A 13,323-nucleotide genomic window follows, 5' to 3' on the forward strand; every position below is an offset into this window, starting at 1 on the left:
GTGAACTCCTCCTGGATGTTGTAGTCAGACAGGGTGTGCCTCTCTTCCAGATATTTGCCTGCAAAGATCAACCACTACTGCTTGGGGGAGATGAATTCCTTGCCTCAGAAGTGGGATGTAGATCTTAATGATTACCCTGACAAGCAAGACCATAACCTGGAGGCGGAGCTCATTGACATCATTGAGAATGTCAAGGTAACTATCCAAGACAGGATGACATTTTCCCTAACCAGCAGTGGTTTATGTTTCCTGGCAACAGCTAGAAGACTGGTGCACCCTGTCTTACTTGAACATCCAGAAGGAGTCCACTGCCACCTGGTCTACACCATGGAGTTGGGATGCAGATCTCCATGAAGAATCTGACAGGCTTGGCACCTGCCTGGAAGTGGAGCTCATTGACACCAATGAGAATGTCAAGGCAAAGATCCAAGTCAAGGAAGGCATTCTTCCGACCAGCAGAGGTTGATCTAGCAAAGAGCCAGAAGACAGCACCCTGTCCAACTACAATATCCAGGGGTCCACCCTGCACCTGGTGCTGCCCCTCACAGGTGGAATGCACATCTTCTGGAAGAACCTGAAAGCCACAACAATCACTCTGGATGTGGAGCTTGTGTCACCATTAAGAAGGTCAAGGCAGGGATCCAAGGAAAGGAAGGCATCCTCCCTGACCAGCAGAGGTTGATCTTTGAGGGGAAGAGGTGGAAGACAGGTGCACCCAGTCTTAATTGAACATCCAGGAGAAGTTCACCATGCACTTCATGAAGTGTCTCTGAGGTGTGATGCAGATCTCCATGAAGGCCCTGAGCAGCATGACTATCACCCTTGAGGTGGAGCCAAGTGACAGAATGGAGAATGTCAAGGCAAAGATCCAAGATAAGAAAGGTATCCTTCTAACTAGGAGACATTGTTCTTTGCTGACAAATAGCTGGAAGACAGGCACACACTGTCTGACTACAACACCCAGGAGGAGTCCACTCTGTACCAGGTGCTATACCTCTTAGGTGGGATGCATATCTCCATGAAGACTCTGACTGGCATGACAATCACCCTGGTGGTGGAGCGCAGTGACACCATTGAGAATGTCAAGGCAAATATTCAAGACAAGGAAGGCATTATTCACAACTAGTTGAGGTTGATCTAGCAAAGAACTGAAGACAGCACCATGTATGACTACAACATCTAGTAGGAGTCCACCCTGCCCCTTGTGTTGTGCCTCAGAGATGGGATGCACATCTTCATGAAACCCTAACAGGCACGACCATCACCCTGGCAGTGCAGCCCAGTAAAACCATAGAGAATGGCAAGTAAAGATCTCAGTCAAGAAACACATACTCCTTGACTAGCAGTGGGTGACTTTGCTGGCAACAAGTAGAAGATTGGTGCACCCTACCTGACCAAAACATCCAGAAGGAGTCTGACCTGCACCTGGTCCTGCACCTCCAAGGTGGGATGTAGATTTTCATAAAGACTCTAACTGGCATGACTTTCACCCTGGAGGTGGATCCCAGTGACACCATTGAGAATGGCAAGACGAAGATCCAAGACATGGAAAGAAATCTTCCCGACCAGAAAACATTTATCTCACAAAGAGCTGGAAGACAGAAGCCTGTCAGATTTCAAAATCCAGGAGTCTACCCTGAACCTGGTGCAGCATCTCAGATGTGGGATGTAGATCGTCAAGAAAACCCTGTCTGGCACGAGCATCACCCTGGAGGTGAAGCCCAGTGACACCATGGAGAATGTCAAGGTAAGAACCAAGTCAAGGAAGGCATCCTCCCTGACAAGCACAGGTTGATCTATCCTGCCAAATAGCTGGACAACACTAGACTCCTTCTAGATGTTGCAGTGAGGCTGGGTGTGTCTGTCTTACAGTTGTTTGGCAGCAAAGATCAAGACCTGGATGGCATCTTCTGTAACAAGCAGAGGATGATGTTTGCTGGCAACAGCTGGAAGACTGGTGGACAGTGTCTTACCTGAATATCCAGAAGAAGTCAACCAGCACCTGGTTCTATACCTCAGAGTTGGGATGCAGATCTTCATGTATAATGTGACTGACATGACCATCAGCCCGGAGGTGGAGCTCAGTGACACCAATGAGAATGTCAAGGCAATGATCCAAGACAAGGAAGGCATTCTTCCAAACAGCAGAAGCTGATCTAGTGAAGAGCTGGAAGATAGCACCTGTCTGACTACAACATCCAGGAGTCCACACTGCACCTTGTACTGCACCTCAGAGATGGGATGCAGATCTTCATGAAGACCCTGAATGGCACGACCATCACCCTAGAGGTGAAACTCAGTGGCACCATTGAGAATGTCAAGGAAAAGATGCCAGTCAAAGAAGGTATCCTCCCTGACCAGCAGAGGTTGACCTTTGCTGGCAACAGCTAGAAGACTGGTTCACCCTGCCTGACTCCAACATCCAGAAGGTGTCCACCCTGCACGTGGTGCTGCACCTCAGTGGTGGGATGCAGATCTCCATGAAAACCCTGACTGGCATGACATTAACCCTGGAGGTGGAGCACAATGACACCATAGAGAATGGCAATCCATGTAAAGGAAGTCAATCTTCCTGACCAGCAAAGATTATTCTCACAAAGAGCTGGAAGACAATAGCCTGTAGGATTCCAACATCCAGGAGTCCACCCTGAACTTGGTGCTGCACCTCAGGCGTATGATGAAGATCTTCATAAAGACCCTGACAAGCATGGCCATTACCCTAGATGTGGACCTCAGTGACACCATTAAGAATGTCAAGGCAAAGATCCATGACAAGTACAGAATCACAACCTCTTCTGTCTCACTCTTGACTTCCATTTCCCTGTCCTCTAATGCACAGGACAGCTATCGCAGGTCACTTTGTATTTCCCCAACAAGTTGCTTTGCTTCAGACCTCTGTGCCTTAGCACATGCAGATTTGGCTATCTGGAGTGTTTCTCCCTCTACTTAGAAAGTCCTTGTCCATGCCTTCAGAACCAGCCCTCATCTGTCCTATCTTTCCTGGGAGGACAGTGAAGGTGAGAATTGGGGCCCTCCCATTCTCAGCTTACAATGAAACTTACCAGTTTCTTACCTTTTGTTCATCCTCATATTAATGCTCCTCGCACCCTGAGACCAATTCTATGGAGCAGCTGGAGCTGTAATGACAGTCTGGTTCTGGAGCCATGCTTCCAGGCAAGGAGCCACAGACGGTATGTCAAAGTCATGTGTGGCTACCATTATCCCCAGTGTTCAGATGGGACACTGGAAGATCCTCAGCAACTTGCCTGGTGTCACATATTTAAAAAGTCACAAGTCTAGGATCCAGTTCCCCAATGCTGACCATGACACAATTGATTATGCATCGTGCTTTATATGTATATATATTGTTTTCCCCAGAAATTGTAGAGTATTTGATATATACTTGGTGCTGTGATCCATGAGTGAATATTTGGATTATAAAGGCATTGGTTAAGGAATTTAAAATGATGTATAATACAATCTTCTATAATAGAGACTGTTAATAAAGAGGCCAAATATTGACAGGTTAATCATGATAATACAGAAGATAGTTAACATTTTACGTATTTTCTCTGTGCCATGTATGGTCCTAATGTTGTCCAAGGGCTTTCTGCAACTCTGCCCTGAGGTTTTATAGATGATACTCATGAAAAAATCAAAAGACAAACTGAGGATCCAAAGTAAGCAGGGGTTGGGGTGAATCTTGAACCCCAAGTGACCCCAAAGCTAGTATCCTGGAGAAAGCAGGCAGGCACACTGGAACCAAGCTGCCAACATGAATGATTTTTGTTTCATTGTCTGTCTTGATATAGATGAGGTTCTTGGAGAAGAGAGTACAAAGTTCTGGTTCTCACCAAGCCTTGTTACCCATGAGCTGGATGATCCAGGGCAAGCAGTTTTTCCTTCTGAGACTTGCTTTCCTTAGCAGATAACTCTGGTTTGGAGGCTCCACCAGCTTACAGCCATTGCAGGACAGCCTGGTTTGCTTCAGGACTCCTCTCTGCTTCCCTATGGCAGTTCAGGAATTTGGCAAGTGAGTCAGCCTCTGCCTAGATCCTGCCTCCCTGTTTTTCCATGCTGTCTCACCTCAGGGGTCAGTGCAAATGCCACCTCTCAAAAAGAGCCACCTCTTTCATACTTCATCCCAATTATTTCCTCTTTAGGATTTCCAGAACATGAAGTTACAAAACTATTTATTGACTTGTGTTTTTCTTTATTCCTCCATCAGACTATAAGACCACATGGGCAGGGCTTTGGTCATCTTGACTACATGGTAAACCCATGTCTCAGACAGTATTTGGCATTTAGTGGTCACTCAGTAAATTTTTTTTATTGTTATTGTTTTTAGCAATTCCAAAGAAAACAACCCAAAACATCAGTGCTTCAAACATCTTTATCAATTTCCATTTTTCATTTGTATGCTCATTTCCAAATGCCTCTAATTACCTTTCCACCCCACCTTATCCCCAACCTTATACACAGTCCTGATATTCCATTCAAGGGCCAGTGGGGTAATGGCAAATGCCTGGCTGATTAGGCAATTGGCCAGGTTAGCAATTCTTTCTTGATTGAGTGAGTCACAGCAGACTCAGTACCTGCATGTTTTGACTGGAAACCACCCAGGCAATGTGGTGCTTGAGTATTCCTGCCTCATGTGGTTTAGTGCAAACCTTTGCATTGCTTTTAATTCCCTTTTCAAGTAATGCATACCATTTAATCAGGGTTCCCTCCCTTCCTACTGTGAGAGCCACGGGCTCTTTTATAAAACATGAAGACAAGAAATAGCAGTTGATTCAAGATGGATCGAGGGTTCTTTCTGCTCATGCTGCCTAGTCTCCTTTGTTAGTGAGACTGCATTGTTTTGTTTCCATGATAAATTTAGAACAGAGAGCAAAAAAGGAAAAGCAAGGGGGGAAATGAAAGAGTTTACAAATGTGTTTGTGATATAATGAAATGAGCAGAAAGACGCTGTGTAAATAAATAGTGATGGGGTAGGGGGCATACCTCACCTGAGAAGGACTTTGGAAACTCAGGACATGCAGGAAGTTCCTAGGAGTACTAATGCTGCTTACAATTGAGCATGATGATCTCATGATCCCACACATGGTAAGGGTTCAAGCACAATCCCTAGAAAATAGGAAATCACCTCAAGAGGTTCCATTTGGAATTTACTCTCATAATGAGAAGGAAAGAGTTTTCTAAGAATACTCTAACCAAATCTTTTTCTTCAAAAACAATTACATCAAAGGTAATAATTGATGCTTTGAAAAATTAGTAGCTACCATTGACCAAAGACCTACAAGGTGTAGTTGTTTAGTACTTCCTAAGTATCTCATTTAATTCATGTTGGTAGTACTCTAACACTGTCATTATCCTCATTTTTCAAATGAAATACAAAATGAAGGCACAGTGATGTGAAGAAACTTGCTCAAGGTTAAAGAGATGAAGAGGCAAGCTGTGTGCAGCTGACCCTACCTGGCGCCACCTTGCCTCTTAAAAATTCCAGGTCTTTTGGCATTAACCATATGAATTTGCCTATCTTGAGTCCTCTCTACAAAACCTGGTGATCTCATATGACTCAACCTATGAAGTTCCATAGAGCAAAATGTGGAATTCTTCTTTTCCAATCCCCCTATTAAAAAACGCATGCTTCTAGAACTTTCTTATACACACACCTACATTTATACATGAAAGCAGATGCATATACTTTTACATTGTGTGGTTTGTAAGACTGGGAAGATGTGCCCAAATATGTTTCTTAGACAAGGAATAGGTATCCTGCACACTTGTCTTGCAGACTGGACCTCTAGATGCAGAGCTATTAAATCATGAACTTTCCCATAGGGTGTAGCAGTTGCTACACATGTGCACCCATACAAGGCAATCCCAATGCCCAGGTGCTACTGCAGAGAGGGAACATCATTCAGTTGAGCCAGTGAGGCACAGATGGTGGATCCTGTGTTATAGACCACATATGGGGCTTTTGAAGAAGTAACCCTGGTACTGACCTTCCCTCTGACTGACCTTCCCTCTGACCACAGCATAGATGTCTCAGATTTATGAATATTGTTTCCTGCCCAAAAGAGGTCAGAGACCACTGGGAAGTCCTGGTTTGTTTCTTTAAGCTCAGGATGACATGTTGAAGCAAGGGGGCTGACCTCAGGGGTCTCTGCCACCCTGGAATGAAAGCCTGAGGTTAGCGACTCTGCTAAGTCAACATTCTACTTGGTTCTCTACCTGGTACCTGGACCTTCAGTGACTCTGTAGGCCAGGGGTCCCCACTCCTTGGGGTGGTCAGATTTTGGTTCAGACTGCTCAATGTTGCCTTATGTCTTGTCTACCTGGTCTCCTTTACCTGACTGCCTTAGTCTGTCCAAGAGTGCTGCTGACCAGATAGATGCTCCTTTCTGAGATCCAGAGCTCTGGTGACTGGACCTGTGGAGGCTCTTGGGTCCCATGCTCTTGAGTGGAGACTGCCTCTAACCTGGTCACCAGCAATAACCTGCTCCCTGCCACCCTTTCCATTCCAGCAAGAGCAGCCCTGCGACAGACCGACAGCTTCTAGAACAGGCACTAGATTTGGACTCCTCATCCTCAATGTCTTCAATGGCTTTCATGAACCCTGAATAAAACACCTGCTTCCTCCTGGGACCCATGAAGTCCTGCCTGGATATCGGTCTCCTGCTCCATCCCGGAACCACCTCAGACCATGCCCCAGCTCACACACCTCCAGCCCAGGGGCACTCTTCCTTCAGTGCCTGGTTTGTTTCTTCCCATCACCCAAAGTGGTCACCCTGGTGTCACTTCTTTGGGAAAATTCCCTTAATTTCCCACAGATGGCTTCATCTTTCTATTTCTGAAATTAAAATTCTCTCTTTTTTTTTCTGTTTACTTATCATTTTCTGTTTGTCCCAATAAACATTTACCCACAGAAGCAGAGACCACTTTTCAGGGTAGCATTTAGAACACTGGGCACTCCCTAGAAGCACATGGAACACTTGTTGCAAAAGTAGATGATGGAATAAACAGTCTAGGTTTCCATCTCACAGAGCCAGTTGTGATTATTAAGTAAAGGGTTTCCCATGGCTGTGCCTTTGGGTGCTTCTCAGAGGGCTGCTTCCTTACAGAAGGAAGAAGATGAAGTGGATAGGTTTGTTGAGTGAACAGAGCTGTGTGTTCAAAGACGTTCATCATTACTTCATATTAAAGTGAAGGGTTTTACAACAATTTCAATACCGTTCCTAGGAAAAGTATCTAATGCTGTGCAGAATAACAGAGAATGGACTCTCTCTCTCTCTCTCTCTCTCTCTGTACTGGAAGTTGCACCCAGGAACTCATGCATGTGAGGCAAGCACTCCAAAACTGAGCTACAGCCCCAGCTCTTTTTATTTGATTTTGCCACACAAGGTCTTGCTAAGTTGCCCGGGCTGTCCTTGAACTTGTGATCCTTCTGCCTCAGTCTCCCAAGTAATTGGGATTGCAGGCATGTACCACCATGCCTGACTGTCAGGTGTCTCTTGACCAGAATGTGATGAACTATAATATGGAAAGGTGAACTGGTGAATAAGAGTGTGAAGAGGGGGGCAGGGAGAGTAGGGAGGGGGAGCAAGGGAGATGTATGTTGTATGCATGTACAAATATGTCACAATGAAACGCACTAGTCTATATAAATAAAACACACTGATTTTAGAAGAGAATATGCATATTATTTCACCCTAGATAGAATGACTTAAAAAGAACAAAAAAAATGTGAAGATAAAAAGAGTAAAATTTCAGAGCAACCTATTTGGCATTACATTATATATATATATATATATATATGAGATTGGTGTGTACATTAACACCGGAAAGAATATGGGGGGAAAGTAGTTATCCGTGAAAGGTGAATATTTATATTTTCTATTTCATGCACTTCTAGTTGCTTAAAATAATCATGTGTGATTGTCATTAAGTAGGAAAGACACAGAAGGCATGTGTAGAGAGCCAGCTGAAGTTCAATCTGGAAAAACTAAAGTAGAGAATGACTGTTCTAAAGCAGGTAGAAACACTGACCCTTTGGCTGTGCCATGATCAGAAAAGAAAACTAACCCGACTTTGAGCCAGAGGGCTGTGATAGGGCAGTCCAAATCCCCCACCCTGGTGCTGCTCAGCACAACAGCTGTGGCTTAAGTGGTGCTGGAGAGAGGCTCCCTCCAGCTAGTGTCCCAGCAGAAGGAAATAGAGCAAGCAGGACCTGAACAGGGACAGCTGGCCTCTTCCACATCTCCTCTCTGGCCTAATGAGGCCTGGACTCAGCTTCCCACCTCTTCACTAGATTCCCACAGCCCCCACTTGCCCCTTTCCCAAGTACAGTGTTGCCCATCCTGCTAGCCCCTTCCTTCCTATGGGAGCAGACTCTCGTCTTGTCTTTCCTCCTCAGTCTCTGGAGTTGGGAGTGAAGAGGTAAAGTGTCTGAGAGATCCAAAACAGGAGAGGGCACTTCTGATGATAAAATCACACACTGGCACCAACGCTGGACCACAGGACTTGAGAGAGACACGTGCACCAGCTGTGGCTACTTCCACCCTGCTGTGGTAAAGCAGGCTCCAGGGGGAGGAGCCATCTTAGAGGGTAGCTTATAAACAGCTGAAGTTTATTTCCTACAGTCTTGGAGTCTGGGAAGTCCAAGATCAAGGTGCTGGGAGATCAAGTGTCTGGTAAGTGTCTCCCCTTCTGTTTCCTCTGTGGCACTTTCTCCCTGAATCTTTACTGGTGGTGGTGGTGAGGGAGACAGGGCTTGCTAGCTCTCTTGTCCTCTTGGAAAAGAACATTAACACCCTCGTGACTTAACTCTGAGAAATTTCCTCCTCTTAACTTCCTCCAACCTCACTTCCCAGGATGCTCAGTATTCTCAATCAAAGCCACTTGCCCCACTCTTGAGTCTAAGGAAGAGGATCCCTCCCACTCACCAAAGGGTTGACAGGGCATCCTGATCCATGCATGAGGTCCACATAGTTCCATGCATGAGGCATTGCTCACATGCACATTTAGTGAATGTTTCCCAGGTATCAGGAATCGGAAGAGACACAGAGGGTCTTGCTCATGTGGAGATTGCTACCTGCTTTAGTGATTTCAAAGTGCAGCACCTGGACCAGCAACTTCAGAACGGGAATCCTCAGTCCCCACCCCTGATTCAGAGAGTGAGAAATTCTAGGTGGTACTCAGCGGGCTGTGATTTCTCAGGGCTTCCAAGTCACTGTGGCCCTCATGTTTGAGGTCTACTGGTCTGGTGGACTTTCAGTTAGCAAAGCACCTTCACATACATTATTTCAAAACCAATGTTTTAAATACCTTTCCTGGGTCTCAAGCCCCCCCTTTTTTTTTTTTTAACAGTGCTGGGGATTGAACCAAGGGCCATCATGCTAAGTGAGATAAGCCAATCTCAAAAAGCCAAAGGACGAATGATATCGCTAATAAGTGGAGGATGACACATAATGGGGGGGAGGGAAGGGTTAGTGTTAGGGTTAGAGTTAGGGTTAGGGAGGGGGGCAAGTATGGAGGAAGGAAGTACTGTGTGGAGGGTAAAGAGGGGTGGGAGGGGTGGGGGGAAGGGAAAAAATAACAGAATGAATCAAACAACATTACTCTATGTAAATTTATGATTACACAAATGGTATGCCTTTACGCCATGTACAAACAGAGAAACAACATGTATCCCATTTGTTTACAATTAAAAAAAAACCAATGTTTTGATTTAATTATTTGAATCTCTAAATATAAAATATTTCCAATGTACAGAAAATGAGACCCCAAGATGCATCCACTTTCCAAATAGAGTGAACATTATCACATTGTCACATTTCCTTCAGATATCACTTTAGATTTTGAAAGGAATGAAATTCTCTGGATTCAAATGAAATTCTACATCCCCTCATTCCTGTCCCACCCACCCTCCCCAAGAGATCATTACTATCTTGAAATCTATTTACGACTTAACATGATTCCCTTTTCTCTAGGTCTGTCAAGGACAAGGTAAGCCCACACATCAAAGCTGTGTTTTCTACTCTCTCACTACCACACGCAATCCTGAATACTCCTCCACAGAGTCAGGACATGCTGTGATTAAGAATGGAGAAAAGGTTGACCAAGCAACTTGCAGTGTACAGAAAACAGAGGAGGAATGAGAGAGAAGGGGTTGTGTGTGTGTGTATGGAGAGAGAGAGAGAGGAGAGAGAGAGAGAGAGAGAGAGAGAGAGAGAGAGAGAGGAGAGAGAGAGAGGAGAGAGAGAGGAGACTCTGCTGGTTACATGTTAAAGTCCTAGGAAGGACAGAAGTTCAAAGAGAAACAGACAAAAGAACGTAGAACTGGTCATGATGAGAAACTGGGGTTGACCAGATGAGATACTGGGGTAAGAGACAGTTGGATAAGAGATAAATGGGTTATGAGAAGTGTTGTTTTGGTTTATATTTTGAATACTTTTTTTAAAGACCTAAGGAAGGATTGGAATTTTTAAGTCACCACTTGGTGCTTAGCTTGTGCTTCTATGATTGAGCATCTGTGAAGGAACCAGGTCACCTGGGAACAAGATTTATTAGGGTTACTCTACATATGCCATTGGCAAAGGGGCACTTAAAGATTGCCAGGGATCTGCCCCAGTGTCAGGGCCTGATTTGTTCAAGCCAGGATTGGCAGCCATGTCCTGCAGTCCAGAGCTGAGCTGGATATCCTCATTCAACTTCCAATTGCTTGTGGTTGCTTTCCGGCTACAATGGCTCTTAGTCATCATCCCCAGAGGCTGTCCCACAGTCTAAATACTGACTGTCTAGTCCTTTGCCAAAAAATAAAAAAAAATTAAATTAAATACAATGACGTTGATCCTTGACTTAAGTTTTGAGCCAAGAGTTCAAGCTTCTTTCTCTCTCTGGGGACTTGTTCAAGAGGGCCAGGACTCAACTCATGCTAACTGAAGTCAACAAAATTCAAGCCTGAAATTTGTGTTTATTTTGATAATTGATCCTGAAGTAGATTTTTCACCCCCACTGGATAGGAATAAGCACTCCTGTGAGGGACCACTTAGCTAGTGAGGTGGAAGAGATAGTGGAGGAGTGGAGACAGAGAGAGACTGGGTCTAGAGCAAGTCCACCCTGAGGCCCTGGGGCTGCAGTTATGGGAGGACTGTATTCTTTTTGTCATCATTGTTCATATCTAGTAGGATTGGGTTTCTTTTATGGGCAACCTGAGGTTTCCCATCTGGTTCAGAAAACACTGGCTTCTTTATTCCTTTGACTTGACTTGAGTGTCCTCTATAAAGATCCACTAACCAAGCAGCCTTTCTTGAGCTCTGGAGCCTTCTCACCACTATGAAGATTAATTCAGAAACATGAGGGCACCAGAGGAGTGCTGAGCTCCCAAAAAAACTTCAGCAAGCACAGGAACAAGGGAGAAAAGAAACAAGACCACTCACCTAGGGTCAGCATGAGACTCTTGGCTTTGGAGATGAGCACTCTGGTACAGATGTCGGCAAACACACAGACAGTCCTGTGCCAGATGATGAACATGGGAGGTTTGTAGAGACTGTAAAACTGATTGCTGGCACCAGATTTTTCTGGGGAGACACCACAACGTGGGTCTTAGTCACCACAGAACAAATGCTGGAGTGGAAAATGAAGCCTCAGGTTTCCTTCTGCTCCCTGGTAACTTACCTTGTAGGTCCTTCTCCTAGTCGCAGACAACAATGATCACTCAACTATTATTTATTGAATGTCTATTACAAACATATGCACTATTGTCAGTACTAACCTCAATCTCTCCAGCTGCAAAATTAGAGAATGCTCTGATTCCTCCAATGCCTTCTCTTTCTTACCTTCTTACCTTTTCAAAAGAATGTATTCCCCTCTAATCTGAGACTCAAATCCTGGCTCTACCACTTACTAATGATGGGACATTTCATCTCTAGATCTTGATTTGTTTCTATGAAATTGGAATAATGACTGTATCTCCCTCACTGGGTTCTTGTGATGTTAAAATTCAATCATGTAAATATTTCCTGTGGTGCCAGGTACCTCATACATGCTATGTAAGTGTCAGTAGCTATCATTGTCATCATCATCATCATCATCATCATCATCATTATCATTAATGATAATTTGGGAACATAATGAATCATGTTGGAAATGGGGTTCACTTTGTATATCACAACAACCTCTTCTTTTTGGACTTAGGTTCAAGTTGTTCTTACCCTGCTGAGCCTCTCTTTGGAGATATAATCAATAGTGATTTCTTTAAATACCAGTTATGGCAACTGTGAGCCACATAGATCTTTCCTCCTGTAAGCTTATCTTCCCAGGTATTTTGTCACAGAGACAAAAAGCTCGCTAACACAACCACAGTGGTGTTTAGTTGATTTGATGGGCATCCAAATGGGCATCCTGATTTTCAGGGGCATGACCCCTCTGATGCTGTCTGCTCATCATAATAAGTACCAGTTGCCATTCATTTGGTGTCCACCATGGGCCTGGTGCTGTGTTGACAATATGTGCAGTGTGCTGCTCTTCACTGTGACCCTGTGGTACAGACCAAATTTCTAGACCATGTTACTGAGAAGGAAACTGAGGGTCAGGGAGAACCAATACATAAGAAGTGATGGTGTGGGACTGAGTCCAGGGGTGATTCCAAGGCTCATACAGCTCACTGACCCCATGCCACTCAAAGTCCAAGATGAATGAAATTTAAAATATCCCTCACCCCAAATGCTTTTTCCTTGATCAAATATATTGTGTATGAAGAGCTAATCTTACCATACACATTCACCCCACTTTAACAAATCACATATTCACCTACAAATTAAATGCCTATGACTTTTCCTAAATATTTATAAATTTTTTGTTTAGATAGGAGTGCCCCCCCCCATTTGTTAAAGCATCAGTTTATGGACTGTTAACTGTTTAACACAAAGGTTGGAATTGGAAGCCACTACTAATTAACTAATCAGAAAGACACAAAGCAACTTCGATAATATAGTGGAGATCAATGGAAAGATGGTTGGCTTTGCTAAGATGGGATTGACTTGCAACTTTTCACCATATACCTGGCCTAGGGTAAAGTCAGGTCCACCTGGAAAAGAACAAAGTTAACCCAATGTTGCTTCCATTCAATTCGAAGGAGTGAATTCCTTCTTTCACTTAGTACTTCTTGCTCTCCATGTTGGAGAAGGATTTTTCCAAGAGTATCTACATTAGTCAAAAAGTATACCTTCTTGGAAGCCTGTCTGCCTTCATTAAGTGTATTTAAGAGAGCACAATGCAACTGAACAATGTGCATTATTCAAATGGTTTTCAACGTGC

This window comes from Sciurus vulgaris (genome assembly GCF_902686455.1).
Source record: "Sciurus vulgaris genome assembly, contig: HiC_scaffold_155_arrow_ctg1, whole genome shotgun sequence".
In the NCBI taxonomy this organism is placed as follows: domain Eukaryota; kingdom Metazoa; phylum Chordata; class Mammalia; order Rodentia; family Sciuridae; genus Sciurus; species Sciurus vulgaris.